Source organism: Orcinus orca, chromosome 12 (assembly GCF_937001465.1).
Source record: "Orcinus orca chromosome 12, mOrcOrc1.1, whole genome shotgun sequence".
In the NCBI taxonomy this organism is placed as follows: Eukaryota; Metazoa; Chordata; class Mammalia; order Artiodactyla; family Delphinidae; genus Orcinus; species Orcinus orca.
Window position 1 is genome coordinate 624,680 of NC_064570.1, and position 18,259 is coordinate 642,938.

Genomic DNA, 18,259 nt, shown 5'->3' on the forward strand with positions numbered 1-18,259 from the left:
TATGGGGTGTCTGACATCTGCAGCCTCACTTACCTCTAAGTAGACTCTTGGCTTCCCACCTGGAAATCCATACCGCCCGGGTCTCCCCACCGTTTGAGCAGTGCGCCCACTGGCTCCGGCCAGTTGCCTGGGATCAGCTAGGGGAGGGGCTGTGGTCAGGCCTCTCCTGTTGGGCCTCAGAATCGTACCTAATCATCCATCTGTACGCCTCTGGTTGGAAGGAGTTCCCAACCGAGTCACAGGCCTCGTGGTTGCTGCTGGCTGGAGCAGGACCCTGGAGGTTTCGACCTCAGTGCGGCTGCAGCGCCGCCGTCACGGCGGGAGCCCATTCTTGTCCCGTCCACCAAATTTGTCAAAGGAAAGCGAGTGAGTTTTTGACAGTGCACAGCCTTTGTCAACTTTGTTTAAAGTGTTTAGCAGATGCAAAGGTACGATGCAATCAGTTTGCTGCCAGGTTCAACGGTAGTTTTTACTGGGCATGAAATTCTTCTAAGCCTTGATGTTTGACATTAGAAGACATTTTAATTCTGTATGGAATGTTAATGTTTACACTTTTGTCTTTGATTAGTTTATGGGCCCAGTTTTTGATTTTACTGGTAATCCATTTTCACTTAAAATGTGGTGGAGCGTTTGGGTGTTTCAAGCGCTAGGCGGACTGGGTGATAGCCATGGAGATGCTGCGGGAATGCGAAGCAGCCTTTGTGAATCCGCAGGTTCTCTCTGTAGGATGTAGCTAGTCTGTCTCTACAGAGGATGTGTTTAAAAATACTCACAGCTGACGGTTGAAAATCGGGGAATTGAGGAGGTGGCCCCTTCAATGAATTCATTGCCTCATAGTTTAGTTCAGAAGACACTTTGTTACCCAAAAGAACAACTAAGAGACTTGTGAACACAACTTTGTTTGTAGGACTACAGCTACAGTTTTGATTTTTGATATATTTGGAATGGCTTTCTAAATTAAGGGTTTAATGTATAATGCCTTCTGAAATCCGCATGATGATTCAGGGGTATCCTCTTTATTTCAGTGAAGTCTTACCACATTGCTTAAGAGGACTCTCTTTTTTTTACTGTTTTTTTTTTTTTTTTTTTTTTTTTTGCGGTACGCGGGCCTCTCACTGTTGTGGCCTCTCCCGTTGCGGAGCACAGGCTCCGAGGCCATGGCTCACGAGCCCAGCCGCTCCGCGGCATGTGGAATCTTCCCAGACCGGGGCACGAACCCGTGTCCCCTGCATCGGCAGGCGGACTCTCAACCACTGCGCCACCAGGGAAGCCCCAGCACAGAATCTTAAAGGGCAGAGGCATTCACCTCCAGATGCAGGTCCTTGTGCCCCCGGGATGGCTGTCCATCCCTGGAATCTGCTGACCTGAGTCACAACTGACTGTTACCAACAGAAAGCAAAGGATACAGTCCCTTACAGGAAATGAGATGTACGTGCTGAGGGCAATGGGTTTCTTGAAAAGACCAGTCTGCACACAGACTCTAGGGGTTACAGTTTGACGAATAGCATTTAGAATGTTTAATGTACTATTCTCAAAATGCAGTACATAACATTTATCTTAAAGATACATATTTCTAACATCCAAGTGTCTCTCCTGAAATGTTACATGGGTTGTATATTTGATCAGTTTTTGCAGAGTTTCTTAGAGTCTTTAGTTAATATAATGCAGTAAGAATTGACTAAATTTACCAAATATTGCCATTCTTCAGTTAAAATGTTTCAGTCCTGAAGATAAATAGGAATCTCCCATGTGATGTTCCTTTAATGCTGTTAAGTGTTACATTTAAAACATACTTCTTTCCATGCTTTCGGACACTTGCTGTCTCTGAAGTATTATGAGTTACAGAATTAGAAAAAGATTTCTTTGCTCATTTAACTTTTGAATGTATTGTACATGACTTATTAAAGGTGGTCATTTCGAAGCTATCATCATCATCACTGTCGTCATCACCGTCATCATTTTCTGCGTGTGGAAAATGGCTTGTCAGCATTTCCACTATAAATTTTTTTTTTGCATGTTCTAATCTTTATTTCTTTCTGGAGTTTATCACAGAGTCATAAAGACTTGATTGAAACTTGGCATATTAGAGCCTAGTGTGAGATTTTTTTCAATTTGGTTCCCAAATTTGTTTCATCTGTTTAAGTTAAAAATGAAAAATATGATTTTGGAGCTTTAGATGCTCTTTTACTTATAAAAATAAAGCCCTGGCTTTAGAATAATGGTAAAGACGATTCTTTTCAACTTAGGTAACCAGTTTTTCTCATATTCTCAGAGAAGTTATTTCATTTTGAAAAGTAACGTGATGCTGTTTTGTCTGACATCTTCCTCTGTTTCCATTTCATAAAAGAAGATGTTTTAACCTTTTGCATAGAATACTTTTCTCTGTTATAAGGATTAAATAAGATAATGCATGAGAATTTCTTAGCATATGCTAAAGTCATTAACTGGAAGCCATTTTTAAAATACAAATTTATGAAGGCTGGCGGACATTGCCTTAGAAAACTTTCAATCTTTGCGTGCAACTAATTTCACACAATTTGTTTGTTCCCACGAGTTTAAGGAGAAATGCACAGAATTTTGCTTCCTGCAGTAGAAGGTCAGAAGCTGAATTAGAAATGATTTCTGCTTTCAAAGAAATTGTCATCTAGAAGGTGGTAGATGTGGGCGTGAATAACATTTATACAAAGCTGACTCTTTAAGCATCGTAAAATGAGAGGAAAGGGCGCCGCAGAGCGATGAGGACTGGGACATTTATTCTGTCTGGAAGATGAGAGAAGGCTGCGTTTGGCTGGAATCCCACGTCCTTCCTATTGTTAGACAGAACTTGATTTTACGGGGACTTTGAAGGTACATAAAATAGAGAAGCAGGTTGACTGAACTCATTCAACTTCCCATGTATTGGAGGGTCTGGACTGGTCCCCGGGTCTCCCCAGGCCTCTGTCTGTTCCCAGACTGACTCGTATTTAAAATCCCGGAAGAGGGTTGACGTGTGTTACCGCGGTGAGTGCAGACCCTCAGAAGGGAGGTACAGGGGTGTGCGGTGCAGCCCTCTGTCAGCCTTCCTGTCCCAGCGGCCGTCTCCTGCCACTCCAAGCAGCCCGTCTGCACCGGGCTCTTCCCCAACCACCCTGCTGCTAAAACACATGCCACCATTTCAACGTCTGGCTTTAAATTCCTCGAGGGCCCAGCTGCTTCCGAGTTGGAATCAACTTTGCAGGCAGACTCTGGCCACTGCTCTTGTCTCATCCCTGCCTGGTCTCCTCAGGTGTGGGTGTGGACCCTCTGGTCTCGGGCCGGGCATCCAAGGGGGGCCCGAATTGCTGGGCCCAGGCCGTTCTCTTGCCCCGTGGGCGCTGCTGTGACATGCACCAAGCCCTGGAGAGTTTTAGATGCCCCAGGGGCACTGACCAGGACAGAAGAAGGGCAAACCCCAGATGTTCCCCTGTCCCCTCTTGGGTGCAGGTGGTGATAAATACTGCTCACCGAGGGTTCCTATGCGCCACATGTTCCGGCGTGGTGTCCTCACAGGAATCCTAGTTCACAGACGAGGCGGCTGAGACCCTGGCATTGGCAAGTCCCGAGACCTGTGGGCCGTGAGTGTGACCTCAGGCGCTGGCTGGCCGCAGAGCTCATGCTCTTAACCCTGGCGGAAGGCCACTGGGTGAGGGTCCCCACGCCGGCTTCTTCCCGTCCAGCCTCGGGGAGCTGTTGCTAGAACACAGATGAGCTCACACGCTCCACGTCTACAGCACTCCCCCGGGAGGTCTTGGCGGATGGCCAGACTGCACCTCCCACCACCTGCCTCCGTGGCCTGGACCAGCGGCAAACTCCTGCTTCTGTGTCAAGACTGGCCCCATCGCTGCCCCACGAGGCCGCCCTGGCCTGTCTGGTTGAAATCGGGGCCTTCCTTTGCCCAGCGGCCGTGCCTCCCTAAAGCTCTCCGTGCCGGGGGACGGTGTGTGACGCACCCTCCCCGTGAGATCCTGAGACTCTGACCTCCTTGAGGACAGAGCCGTACCTGGCTGGCAAACAGTTGGCGCTCAAAAATGCCTTGCGTAGTCAGAGCCCAGGGGGCTGCCACGGGTAATTTAAGGGGCCCATCTGCATGGTGCGGAGGCGCGTTTCTGTTTGCCCACGGGGCACTGGGAGGGTCTATCCTGCCTCAGGTTCACAACGGCCCTGACGTAAAGGCGGCCTGTGAGTCTGTTTCTGCTGGAACCTCAGCAGGGGTCAGTCAAGTCCCTTTAACACTCTGTGAACGTTTTATGTTTTGGCATTTTGGCATTTTAAATACATTTTTTGCTCTTCTAAATTGCCTTTTTTTCCCAAACACTGTTCGTTCATGTTAAACTCCTTGGTCCATGGCGCAGTATTTAACCAGGCTGGGACGCCACCTCCTTCTTAGCGCCCAGCTGAGCCGTCGGGGGCCTCGCCTCAGGCAGGAGGGACCCCGTGGCCTGGGCCGTGGGTGTGGTCTTGGTGAGCTGCTCTCTTAGATGAAGGCGGCTGGGTGTCCTACGCGGGAAGCCGAGCTCCTGTGTCTCCCCCCACTCTGCCGGGGCCGGCTCGGCATGGATCTGGTGTCACTTCCACCGGAGGGGTCGCTACGACGCGCACCTCTCGTCCCTGGGCGGCAGGCGCGGGTTCGCAGCGCTCAGCGCGCCTGTCCCGCACGCACGCGCCGGTGGCGCTCTTCCCGGCCCTAGCAGAGCACAGCTCTCCTTGCGCCCGGGTCGGGCCATAAGCTGCTTTCTCCAGTGGGGGCTCGGGCGCAGCTCGATTCCGAGCAGAGCCCGCCGGGTCGCCTCGGGAGAAGGGCAGGAACAGCCGGCGGACCCGCAGAGTCCAGGGCCGTGCGCCGGGAGCCTCTCCCCGCCCGACTTACCCTGCAGCGCCCTTTCGAGGAGATGCACCTTAAGAAGCGACTTATTTCTTTTAAAGGCTCCCTGTTTTTATCGCTCTGACAAAAATAATGAGTAATAGTGGATTTTACATGAAACTTTGAGGAGATTAAGTTTTGTCAAGATCTGGTTTTCCAAGTGCTTCTCTTTTCTCTCTGTAAAAAATTCAGTCGAAATAACCCAGGGTGGTTTACTCTGTCAGTGTTTATTTCAACAACTCCCGCCTTAAAGCCAGTGTGTGGGTACATATGTGTATATCCATGTAACACGCAGTACACATGTACACATGCGTGTGCACACATATGTGCAGGCGTTATGTGTACATATGCACATGCACCTTTGTGTATATGTACATGTGTGTATATACATATGCATATGCCTGCACGTGTGTGTGCACGTGTGCACAGGTATAGTAATCTACCTATGAATGAATCCCTTTAGTTGTATCATACCTATTGGCAACCACTGGTATCTGGCACTGTTCCAAGTACAGGGGCACATGAGTGAATGACACAGCAAGGTCCTGACACTTGAGAATTTTGTACTCTTACAAAGAAAGAAGCAAGTGGGTTCAACGCAGGTCAGACACCCTGAGCCTGAGCCCCTTGGGGGACCCTCCCTGACAGGTAACCTGAGCCACAGGTGTGTGACGTGGGGAAGGGAGCCAGGTTGATGGGGGAGCAGCTCTTGGGAAGCGGAGGAGTGGGGTTGGACGGGGGGCGCTGACCCGGGTAGGGGTCAGTCCCTTGGGCTCATGGGCCTTGGTCACAGGGTTTTGTTCCGGGCGGGGGGCCATCAGGAGGGGTTGAGGAGGAGGCCGGTGCCCTCACAGCGCCCAAGTGCGTGCGCGTCCCCTTGTCTACGCGGACGTTGGAAATGGCTCAGTCGTGCCGCCAGGGGCCCGGCTCAGCCTCTGGGTGCGGCTCTGCGTGTTGGGGGCCGGGGCCGGGGTCGGGGTCGGGGTCGGGAACAGGCTGCAGGAGGGTGAAGGGGCTTTGCACTTAGCTCCTTCCTCATGCTCCCAAGAGCAGGCACCTGGTGGCCCTGGCGGCAGCCCCAGCCAGGCTCCTGCTCAGGGACCCAGCGCCAGCCTCCGAGGTTCCCCTCTGTCGGGGGTGTTCCCAGGTCCCCCGTGCTGGGTGGGTCCTGCAGTTGCAGTCTGAGGGTCCCTTGTTCCCTCGGGAGAGAACAAAGCAGCTCCGGGAGACCATCCGCTAGATTCCACGTGCTCTGCCCAGCGTCTGCCGTGGCCCCTGTCCTCCTGGTCCCTGGCTCTGTGGCCATGTCTGGACCAGAGAGCCACGGGGCGATGCAGGGAGGGCATGGGGGCAGTCCAGGCAGGAGGTGGGCCGTGACTAGACCCGTCTTCACACAGTGCTGTGAGGCCCCCTCACAGTGGGCACCTCTCTGAGCCAGTGCCCCTACAGGGGGGTGACCCTACAGGGGTCCTGGGAAGTTTCCTTCCAGATGCTCCCTCCTGGGCTGTGAGTGACCGTCTGGGATGCCAGCGCGGGGAGAATTCCTCTCTCTGAAAACCGCGTGTCTTTTCGTTAGGAGTTTCAGTGCATTTGCTTTAGGAAATGGCTAAGGATGTCGTCTGTGCTGGGCAGGTGCTCACACAGGGACTGGACAGGGGCCCAAGTCACCGCAGACCCCAGGGTCTTTCAGTGCCGACTGTGGTATTCCAGCGCAGATCCCAGGGTCTCTCAGTGCCGAGTGTGGTATTCCAGCACAGACCCCAGGGTCTTTCAGCGCTGAGTGTGGTATTCCAGCGCAGACCCCGGGGTCTCTCAGCGCCGAGTGTGGTATTCCAGCGCAGACCCCAGGGTCTTTCAGCGCCGAGTGTGGTGTTCCAGCGCAGACCCCAGGGTCTTTCAGCGCCGAGTGTGGTATTCCAGCGCAGACCCCAGGGTCTTTCAGCGCCGAGTGTGGTTCCAGGACTCACCGTGGCGTGCTCTTGGATGAGAGGTGTTAGGTTGGGAAAAACAGTTCTGAGGGGTTTTGATGGGAAAGTAGCTGGTTTTACTTCCTGAAAATAAACATCTGAATGGTATACGATGGAATGAAAGGACAGGAGTTTAAGGTTACGGAGGTTTACACCATGTTTTAATAGCTTGTTTTCTTAAATTTCTGTTCAGTTACGCAGTGTACATCAAAGAGTTCCAACTAACCACAGCCCCGTAAGGCCTGTCATCCTGCAAGTCCAAATTCGGGGGAAGCACAAATCACAATTGGCCCAAATGTCCTATTTCAAGTAAAATAGAAAATAGGCCGTTTCTGATTTCTTCTGAGCTTACTGAGAAGTGTAGCCACATTTATCATGCATCAGTGATGCTCTTTTGCAAGCATCCTGCTACATTGTAATGACCTCTTCCGAGAATTACCCCTGTAGCTGTCTCCTCGTGTTGGACGAGCAGAATTTAACTCATTTTATCATCCAGTTCACAAAAGAGTGAGCGCCGTATTTTCATATTTTTGAATTGTTTTATATCATTAAATGGCTTATTTTTAGAATGAAAGTATGTAAATCTTTTTTATGATTTATTGATATCTAAGAATTGTAGCAGATGTTTTTTCCTTATATATTTAAAAAATCTGATTGGCTATTACTCTTTTTTTCTGTGTCTGAATGAGATTTTGCATTTGCATTTTTTTATGATGTAAGTATGTAACACAAGACAGCTAATTTGAATTGAAAAGCTAAAAAATATGTAAAGGTTTAAATAGTGTTTTTTTAAAAACATTTTTATTGGCGTATAATTGCTTTACAAAGGTGTGTTAGTTTCTGCTTTATAACAAAGCGAATCAGTTATACATATACATATGTTCCCATATCTCTTCCCTCTTGCATCTCCCTCCCATCCTCCCTATCCCACCCCTCTAGGTGGTCACAAATCACTGAGCTGATCTCCCTGTGCTATGTGGCTGCTTCCCACTAGCTATCTATTTTACATTTGGTAGTGTATATATGCCCGTGCCACTCTCTCACTACGTCCCAGCTTACCCTTCCCCCTCCCCGTGTCCTCAAGTCTGTTCTCTACACCTGCATCTTTATTCCTGTCCTGCCCCTAGGTTCTTCAGAACCATTTTTTTTTTTTTAGATTCCATAGACATGTGTTAGCATATGGTATTTGTTTTTCTCTTTCTGACTTTCTTCACTCTATGACAGACTCTAGGTCCATCCACCTAATGAGCATACATTTAAAACTGTTCACAGGGTATTGTGGAAGCTTATGATAGAAAATAGAAAGCATGAAGTAAATTCTTGAAGATGATAAACTTTCTAAAAGGGAAAAGAGGAAAGCACAGTTCATGAAGTTACTTCCGTGGCTTAGGCGGCATTTTGTCCACGAGCTCCTGCTCTGATGCCTGATCAGCTGGCGAACATACTTCCGCTGTGCACAGTTCCTTGTGGATCATCTGAGTCTGCAGTACGGAACACCTGTGCGTTCTGTCGTCTAGGCGTTCATGTACAAAACCAGCTCCAGCACTTTCTGCTGCAGACTGGCAGGACGCATGGACACGGTCACGGCCGTGGCCTTCAGCCCAGCCGCTGCCCAGGTATGGTCTCCTCTGTTTCATACAAGTCTCACATCATAGCTTTTCTATCTGTCAGCCTGTATTTTGGTGCAATTTTGTAATATTAAAGATTACATGCCAGCATTCATCGAGTGCGGGGAGGTGAACTTAGGAAGTAGACCTTTACTGGGGAGAAAGAGAAATCGAGGGTGTTTTCTTTTACAGTGAAAGTGTTTGTCATTCGGTGCCGATGGACATTTGCTCTAACTGAAATATAAAAAAATAATGAGGTATCCATGGACAGGAACATTGAAGGAAGAAAGCAAGTACACGGCAAGTAAGGAAATGATTTTGAAATTCTTGTGAAAAGGATTTAGATGGAGAAGGAGTTCCACAAAATTTAAAGAATCTTAATTAGGAGAAAGGATTAAGAGAAAGTAACATCAACTGCAAATCAACCCAGAAAAGTGAATGATCTTCTATTAAAATGCAGAGGGAGGGGCTTCCCTGGTGGCGCAGTGGTTGAGAGTCCGCCTGCTGATGTAGGGGACGCGGGTTCATGCCCCGGTCTGGGAAGATCCCACATGCCGCGGAGCGGATGGGCCCGTGAGCCATGGCCGCTGAGCCTGCGCGTCCGGAGCCCGTGCTCCGCAACGGGAGAGGCCACAACAGTGAGAGGCCCGCGTACCGCAAAAAAAAAAAAAAAAAAAAAAAATGGAGAGGGAGATTTTTTGGTAAAAGATGTAAGCAATGTTAAATATTAATGAAACTTGAGTATTTGGGAATATTGATTTCACTTTGTCCCTTTAAGTTTGAAGCTTTGATTCCGAGAGTGCAGCTGTTGTGTGATTGCACACGCGAGTGTGTGTGTGTACTATGTGGGGCTGTACCATCGATGCCGTTTTCCGTACCTGCTTCCTTTCCCTGACACTGGATTGCTGCAATCCAGGGTGTGTTATGGTGCCTGGCAACATAGTTTACCTTCCATTTGTATTGAATGTTGGAAAAATGAATAAACGAAGCTTGTGTCCTTGACTACAGAGCTTCCATCGCTGTCACCTGAAGTGTTCTTTGTACCCCATCCATCACTGACCTAGTTTAGCCTTTGCGTCCTCTGCTGATGGGTACTCAGGTTTAAATTTTTCTACCCTCTTGTAAACAATCCTGGGATGTGCACCTGGTTATGCTTCACTCATCCCCAAATGAGGTTGTGCTGCATATACTGTAGTGTACCAGCTTTTCTTAGTTCATAGTATGCATTGCAATTGCCTATTTTAAATTTTTAGTGTGGTTTTTGACATTGTTGGATTCCTTTTTGAAGCCTTTCAGTAGCACAGCCAGTAATACTGAGGAGTGGTCATGAGTGACAGAGCCAGAAGAGAAGAGCTAGGCTAGGAGGCAAGTAAGGTGTGTGGCAGGGGGCTGGGTGTGGTGATTGACAGGTGGAATACTGAAAATTAAGTGTTGGCCTCAAAATACCCTTTAGCATAACTGATCAGAGGAACTTTTTTGAATACTTGAAAATTTTCAATTAGAAAACGTTGTGTAGGTCTCTATTGCCATCGAGGTTATTTTCATGAATGAAAGAAGCAAATGTGACCTACACACATGAGAAAGAATGGGAGAAAGGAGGACCAGCACTTCTTAGGGACGCGCTGGCTCCCGACGAGCTGCCACCCTAGAGCCAGCAGTTGGAGAAGCCGACGTTCGCGTTCAGCATCTCAGGAAACCACGAGGCCACGCAGAACCTGCAGGAAGGTTTTCAAACGTTCATACTCTCTACCACACTTGTTTTTGTAGAACTGCTGTTAAATTGGAGGAATGATGATAAAATAATGCAGTGCTGAATGTCTTTGTAATAGAAATTTCTAACAAAACCCCTCATTGTTCCAAAGTCCTGTGTTTTGTCTGAGCACAATGGTCAGAAGATCTCTGTGAAGGAGCAACACTTCTTCAGTAACGGACTCACGGTGTGTTTAACGGGCTTTGTCTCTTAGTACCGTATTTATCTGATTTAAGATACGTGCTATCCGTTCACTAACATTTTTCCGAGATCAGGGTGGACCTTACAATCCTCATGCTTCCTTTTCAGTATGGAGTATTCTTCTGTTTTATTGAATCTCTGGTGCACCTCACACTGATGTTTAAAATTGTGTCCATAGAACGAAATACTGGACTCAAGCTTTGGTTTTAAAACATATACTAAATGGTCCATCAAACAACCATTTGAAATTTCTACTTGTAGAAAAAGACCGCTCTGAGTTCTAATCCAGGCCTAATCACAGCCCCAGAGCCGCCAGGGGCACCACTCTGCCTTTACACCCAAGGTGCAGTGCCACATCCCACTCAGAAACGCTTACATACGTGGGACCTGACATGAAAGAACTCTATGTTTTCTCTCAGTTCCACTTCTTTTTTCTTCGGCTGCACCACACAGCATGTGGGACCTTAGTTCCCCGACCAGGGATCGAGCCCATTCCCTCAGCAGTGGAAGCGCAGAGTCTTAACTACTGGACCACCAGGGAAGCCCCTCCTCTTCTTAATAAGACTCGAAACCTTAGATGAAACAACAAAGAACACATAGGAAAGAAAACCCTCAGGCCCCGTCAGCTATTGCGAAGGTGCATTAATTCATAAGGAACTGTGAAATCATTCATCTCTTTTTGTTTCCACTCAGGAATATGCATTATTGAAAAGTAACCATCTTGACCTTATTTTTCTGGGAGAGAAAACGATCAAGCCCTCTGTTCTCTTCCTCAGCATCACGAGAATGGGTTTCCCACGGCGGTGGCCGTGACATCATTTATTTCCCAACTTCATGTCTTTACTGATTTCAGCGGGTACAGGTGCATTTGCATTTTCAGTCTGCCCATGGCTGTCTTGTTCTATGCACCCCTCCCCCATAATTTGTATGTCGACATCTCCTGGAATAGACTGGCTTTATCGTCTCTTTTTCAAGTTGCCCGGTTTATTGTTGGAGTTGCAGCCTCAAAATGACATAGAAAAAGAGGTGCTGATTAGGAGAAGGTCCTAAGAGTGTCCTGACATTGCTGAGCGAGGGCCAGCCAGGCAGCTCACGGGCGGGGCCTTCTTAAGGTCTCGCCCGGCCCAGGGCAGCTGCATTGTTTCAGAGGGTGGCACATGTGGAGGCCGAAATTTGTTTCTCAACCCACCTCCTTTAGTCTCGTGGTTACAGGAAAACACTTCCCAGATTTTTGCATCGAATGTTTGTGGTTGGTGCTTGTTTGTGATGTTATGATTTTCATCTTTTATTTATTTATTTTTTGGTTGGAGACTGCTAGGGAGGCACCATTTGGGATTCTGAGACTGGTTCCATTTCATTTTATTTTTAAAAAAATTTATTTATTTTATTTTTGGCTGCGCTGGGTCTTCGTTGCTGCGCGCGGGCTTGCTCTAGTTGCGGCGAGCGGGGGCTGCTCTTCGTTGCAGTGTGCAGGCTTCTCATTGTGGAGGCTTCTCGTTGCAGAGCACAGGCTCTAGGCACGCAGGCTTCAGTAATTGTGGCTCACGGGCTCAGTAGTTGTGGCTTGCGGGCTCAGCAGTTGTGGCTCGCAGGCTCTAGAGCTCAGGCTCAGTAGTTGTGGTGCACGGGCTTAGTTGCTCTGCGGCATGTGGGATCTTCCCGGACCAGGGCTCGAACTCGTGTCCCCTGCATTAACAGGTGGATTCTTAACCACTGCACCACCAGGGAAGCCCTGAGCCTGGTTCCATTTTAACCTAGAAGTCGCCATAGAACTAAAACTATTTAGGAAGAACTTAAGGACATCTCCTGTGATAATTAGTTTTATGTGTCGACGCCTGGTGAGGGATGCCAGACAGCTGGTAAAGTGTCATTTCTGGGTGTGTCTGGGAGGGTGTCTCCAGGAGAGATGAGCATTTGAGCTGGTGAACCGAGTAAAGACTGTCCTTCCCACTGTGGGGCAGGGCCTCACCCAGACTACTCAGGGACTGGAAAGAACAAAAAAGGGGAAGGAAGGATGAATTCCCCTCTGCCCTTGAGGTGGGCATCCACCTTCTCCCGCCTCAGACCTCAGGCCTGGTCCTCAGGCCTCCACCCTGGACTGCATGATGCCACCAGCTGCCCTGGGTCTCAGCCTGCAGACAGTGGATCCTAGGACTGCTCAGCCACCATAACCTCGTGAGCCAGTTCTAGAATAAACCTCCTCATATGTAATGAGTCTATATCTGTCCTGTTGGTTCTGTTTCTCTGGAGAACCTAGCACATCTCCTTATTCGGAATTTCCTTATTCCTATTTCGTTACTCCTAAAGTTTAAATGCTTTTGGTACCAAGATAGAAACGCGCCCTGTCCCCTCCCATACAAACAGTCTTGTCAGGGTGCCTTACGCTGTAGCCCCCTGTGCCTGGATTTCTTGTTTTCGTAGGAAAATGCATTCAATCGGTTTCTCAGTGGACAATCCTGAAATGTGCACAGCAGTCCACTCACGCCAGGGCTCATGGCATCCCTGGCCCTTTCCCACTGGTGCCAGGAATCTCCAGCCCCCCGAGGAGTAGTACTACAGCCCGACTGCCCTGATTCACTTCCAGACGCCCCCGGTGACCGCCGGGTCAGCACAGGCCCCCGTGGAGTCCCCGCCCCAGCCGTGCCCAGTTCCCTCCAGTTCTCGCTTTGTCTGAGGGGCTGCTCTGCCCGGGCCACTGTGCGCCTTTTTAAAACATTTTCAATGAAACCAAGCAAGCATATTAAACGTTCCTTTGTCATTCGAATCGAGTCCTCAGTTTGGATTCCCACACTTTGTGTTAACGCACACGCTTATGGTCAAACACAGACCGTGGCTGGTACGTTCATTCTGAGTTCTCCAAACTGAAATCGGATGTCTTTCTTTAGAAAACATTTCTCCAGTTTCATTTTGCTTCTTAGATACCACTCTCTAAAGAGGAAGAGGTGCTAGGATGAGGACCAGGTAGTAAACCTAATAATAGTGATATTTATCAACTGATTTTTAAAAAATTTTATTGGAGTGTAGTTGATATACAATGTTGTGTTAGTTTCAGGTGTACAGGAAAGTGATTCAGTTATACACATATCCACTCTTTTTTTAAGATTTTTTTCTCATAAAGGTTATCATAGAATATTAAGTAGAGTTCCCTGTGCTGCACAGTAGGTCCTTGTAGGTCACCTGTCTCACATGAAGTAGTGAGTGTATGTTTCCCCCAGGCTCCTGGCCTACCCCTCCCCCCTCAGCTGCTTTATAACTGCCAGGCTCTGAGCCGGGCATTTGGTCAGTGCCGGTTGATCTAACAGTGTCAGCAAAAGTTAGTGGTGAGCAGCGCTGCTGTTTCTTCTCTTTGAGGAGCTTGGGCTCAGAGATGTTCCGTGATTTGTGTAATAATCACAGTAAAATAGAGACATTTTAGATAAACGTGGTTCGGCTGTGGTCTTGGAGCCGTGGCCTCGTCAAGGCGTGCTCCCTCGCTCAGCCCTGTGCACCTGTCTCATCACCTGCATTGTGGGGAGAAGGGCTCCCGTGCGGAGCTCTGTCCCCAGGACGTGATGCGCGCATGGTGAGCGCACGAGGCCTCCCTTCCCGGTGCTTCGGTGAAAATTTATGAGTGGTCATCCTCAAAATAGTTCTGTGTTTTCCTTTGAATGTAGCATGTTTTGAGGGCCAGGAACACCGTAAGAATGCCGTCTGGGTCCAGGAGGAGAGACGCCTGCTCTCTGTGACTTTGGCAGGTGCCAGGGTCACCATCCCACGGGTGACTTGACCCCTGCCCTCTCAGGGGCCCCAGGCCGGAGAAGAGGGCTGCTGTCTCCCAGAATTAACCCCAAGATTTTTAGAAATCGAAAGTAGCACTTTATTAAGTGGTGCTATTTTCTGTTCGTTACGAAATGCTTTTCTTTGTTACCTAGTTGATCAAAGGGTTGCTTTTAATGTGTGATCATTCGCAGACCAAAACACTGGGCTGTTGAAGAAACCTTGATAATAAAGGTAAAGAGTGAACTATAATATCGGCTAATGCGAAACTGGTGCTTGGTTTACAAAGCTCACTTTTTAGCGCTCAGCTTTTTGGGAACAGGTCGGTTACAGGAGGTAGGAGGCCCCTCTGTGTGCAGACCCAGACCCGCCGGTGTCCGTGGGATCAGTCAGCACCCACTGCTAAAGGAAGGAAGGAAGTCATTGCATATATCATAGATGTTTAATATCTGGGGAAGGTATTTTTGGTAGATGGACTTAATGATCCCCTTAAAATATGAAACGAGTAATAGAGCAGGGCGGGCAGTGTTCTAATTCGGAATAGGGTATCAATCGCCCGAGGTGTTTCTAATTCTGAATATTGTGGAGAACTAATACTGAAATTCAGTCTTCTGATGATTGATTCAGGATAAAGTTTCATTTTGGTTGAAAATTTTACCGAAGAAAGTTAGGCTCTACATTTAGGAATTGGCCTTAAAGTCCAGGCAGAAGCACATGAAACAGAGTTAACATTTCGTTGGGAAGGGAGCACTGCATTTCTCTGCCAGTTCTTATCAGCCAACAGGCAAAGTATGTCAGGACAAATACAGTGCCATTCAAGCAACATGAGGGTCCGTCTCCCAGACCTGCCATCTTCTAAAACCCCAGAGGTCACACGAAGCCCGGTACGGCTGAGTGACCTGACCTTGGCTGTAATTTCTCTAACTGGACTGCGCCTTCAGTCAAGGGGGCGCCTGAGACAACGGCTTACCCCCCAGAGGTCACACGAAGCCCGGTACGGCTGAGTGACCGTGGCTGTAATTTCTCTAACTGGAGTGGCTCTCCTGGACTGTGCCTTCAGTCAAGGGGGCGCCTGAGACAATGGCTTACCTTCTGTTTTGTTTGCGCTTGGATTTCAACAGACGGCCGTGCATTCACATGTCTTGACTTTTGTCAAACGTGCCCATTTTGGGAAGTGGTAGGTGGGAGCGGGGACTCTGTGTGTGACACCAGTGGACCTGAGCCCCTCCGTGGGCAGCGACAGTGTGTGTGTCCTTCAGCCCGTCCGCATCTCGGCGTCTGCAGCCTCAGCTGCGAGCAGTGGCCTTGGCGCTGACTTAAGTGACACTGGGTTGATCTGTTCATTTACCGGGAGTATTTCAAGAGCTCCCAGGACTGGTGGCAGCACCAGAGCCGGGCTAGGAAACAGGCAGAAGCCAGGGTGTCCACAGGGCTGGGAAGCAAGGGCCAGAGGAACTTTCCAGAAGCTGGGAGAGTCTGGTCAGGGCCACACCCAGGACAGGTGGGTTCCAGCTGAGCCCTCCGTGCTGGAGTCAGACAGGAGCGCAGGTGTGTAGCCGTCTGGCCGCATCTGATGCCGCTCCCCGTCTACACTGGGCAGCGTGGCCAGAGCCCAGCAGAGGGGCCGCCACCTGTATTTAGGTGTCGGGTGCCTGCAGTGGAGCCCGTAGGTTTCCCAGGGCGAGGAAGAGCGGATCACCCACAAAGTGTCCAGTGCAGCGATGAAAGGAAGGGCCTCCTGGGAGTGAGAGCACAGCCCTTACGAGGGATGCTGCCCGCTGGTCATGGAGGTTAAATGTCACGTAGGTCCAGTTTTGGTGCCGGCCTGGCTCTTCTGAGGAAAGAGCTAGAGCAATGATGATTATCCTTTTAAACCTTCCTCCTACCCTCCTGCCCCCCAGGATCACAAAGTTAAGCCAACCTGTGAACTTGGAAAATAGATTTCCTTATCCTCATGGTTTGGATTTTAACTTTTAGATTTTAATTAACCTCAGTCCTTAAAAATTACATTGACAGGAAAAAGGCTTTTGCTACCACGTCTAACTACTTGAACCATTTCTCCTATCTTTTTATCTCTTGTGAAAAAACAGATCCTTACAGACTCCTTTCATTCTTGATGACAACAGTTAGAAAAAATTCTGCTTGACATTTTCAGTAGACAGCAGTCTGTGGTTAGTTAGAGATGTACTGATGTCAGCAGACGCACACTTCTGAAATTGAAGCCTGTTTAGTCTGATTTGGTGTAGTTGGAACTTTGCAGCAGCGGCATCACTTTGCATCAGAAGCAGCTGCTCCTGTCAGACCTGTGGCCACTGCAGCCGCTTGCTGTCACCTTCTGACTTTTCCTTTCTCTAAAATTGCCTCCTTTTCCTCTTTGAGTCAGTGATTCTCCTCCCTGGATGCTCTTAGAATTGCAGGAGGTCCCCAGCAGACGTCCCTAAGGAGGAGATTAATCCCCCAGCCAAGGAGATTAAGCCACAGTCCTGGCCACATCATGGGGGTCCTGGGGCGCTGCTTGCTGGGGTGCTGGGGGTGGGGTGGCCCCGGGTGAACCCTGTCTTCTTGGTGCGGGTTTTCTCCGCGCGGCTGTACGTTGTGCGCTGATTCTGAGTGCTCTGTCCTTTCTCTCACCTTAGACTCCTGTCTCTGGGCCTCTTATCCCCTTTAGACCCAGGTTGCATTTGCTGCTGGGCCTTCCCGCCGGAAGCCCTCAGCGTTTCCAGCTCCACGTTCCGACTCCAGACCAAGTGTTTTGTCCCAGGCGCTGGCCCCTGCGTGGGTCCTTCCTTGTTTGACTGTCTGACCGCCACCCACTCAGGAGCCGTGCCCTTGGTCTCCATCCGCACCTCGTTCACTCGCCACCAGACATAATCCAATCAACTATCAATCTACGTGTGATTCCTCCTCCATTCATCCTCTCTGCTCCCCGCTTCACTTCTGGCAGGTTGTACAGACACTTCTTACCCACCTTCCCCATGCCTGGACTTGCATTCTGCAGCAGATCCCGTCGCGCGCCTCCTGCCCCCCGTCCCTCACCCCTCCCCTTTAATCATGGCCATGCTTGCCGTGGACGGTGAGACCCCGTGTGCCATGATGTGTGAGGGTGGGACCAGACTCCTGATTCCTGCTGGCTGGCCTTGCCGTCTGCCTGCTGCCCTGGATTCAGTCCTCTTTGTGATCAGAAGGGTCCTGGCGTAGGTTTCTGCCCTGTAAATTCCCCTCCTTGCACTGCTTTATAGCAGCATCCCCGCAGTTTTGATATGTTATCTTTTAATGTTCATTTAGTCCAACCTCCTAAGTGCCCTTTTGGTTTCTTCATTGGTTCATGGATTATCTAAAAGTGTGCTATTCTGTTTCCACGTATTTGGGGACCTTCCCAAGATCTTTCTTTTATTGATTTCTGATTTAACTCCATTTGGTACATTTTTTTGCATGATCGGAATGTACTGAACTTTGATTCACGTTCTGTGTTCACTTGAAAAGAATGTGTTCTGCTGTTGGTGGTGGAGTCTTCTCTAAATATCAGTTAAGACAAGTGGGCTAACAGTGCTCTTTGAATCTTCCGTATCCAGAATAATTGTCTGTGTGTTCCATCAGCACTGAGAGGGGTACTGAAAACTGACTATACTCCTGGGTAAAGACCCTCCACTAAGGAGCCTCCACTAAGAGGATCTCTTTTCCTTGTGATTCTGTCAGCTTTTGCTTCATGTATTTTGAAGCTCCTGTATTAGGTTTAGGATAGTTGATGATTGGATCCCTTTATTGTTATGAAGTGGTGTTCGTTCTTTATTTGTTTTGAACTATACTTGATATTGATATGGCCACTCCAGCTTTCTTTGGATAAGCATTAGGCTAGTATATCTTAAAAAATTTTTTCTTCGACCTGCTTGGGTCTTTATATTGGAAGTGCATTTCTTACAGGTGGTATTCAGTTTGTCTTACTCTTTTATCCAATCTGATGATGATCTCTGGCTTTTAATTGGTATCTTTAGACCATTTACACCTAATGTGGTTATTGATATGGTTGTGTTTAAGACTCTCACTTTGCCTATTTATTTTCCATTTGTCCATCTGTTATTCGGTTTTTTCTTGCCTTCTT

General features: G+C 48.8%; 2 long non-coding RNA genes across 3 annotated transcripts in view; both read left to right on the top strand.

Annotated features, from left to right (window-relative positions):
• LOC117196251 (uncharacterized) overlaps nucleotides 1-18,259 on the top strand; it is a 150,236-nt gene that overhangs the window by 18,529 nt on the left and 113,448 nt on the right. The window lies entirely within an intron of this gene.
• On the top strand, nucleotides 6,803-9,143 carry LOC125960713 (uncharacterized). The gene is made up of 2 exons (XR_007470657.1): nucleotides 6,803-8,462; nucleotides 8,646-9,143. It is a non-coding gene; the product is annotated as an uncharacterized LOC125960713 (long non-coding RNA).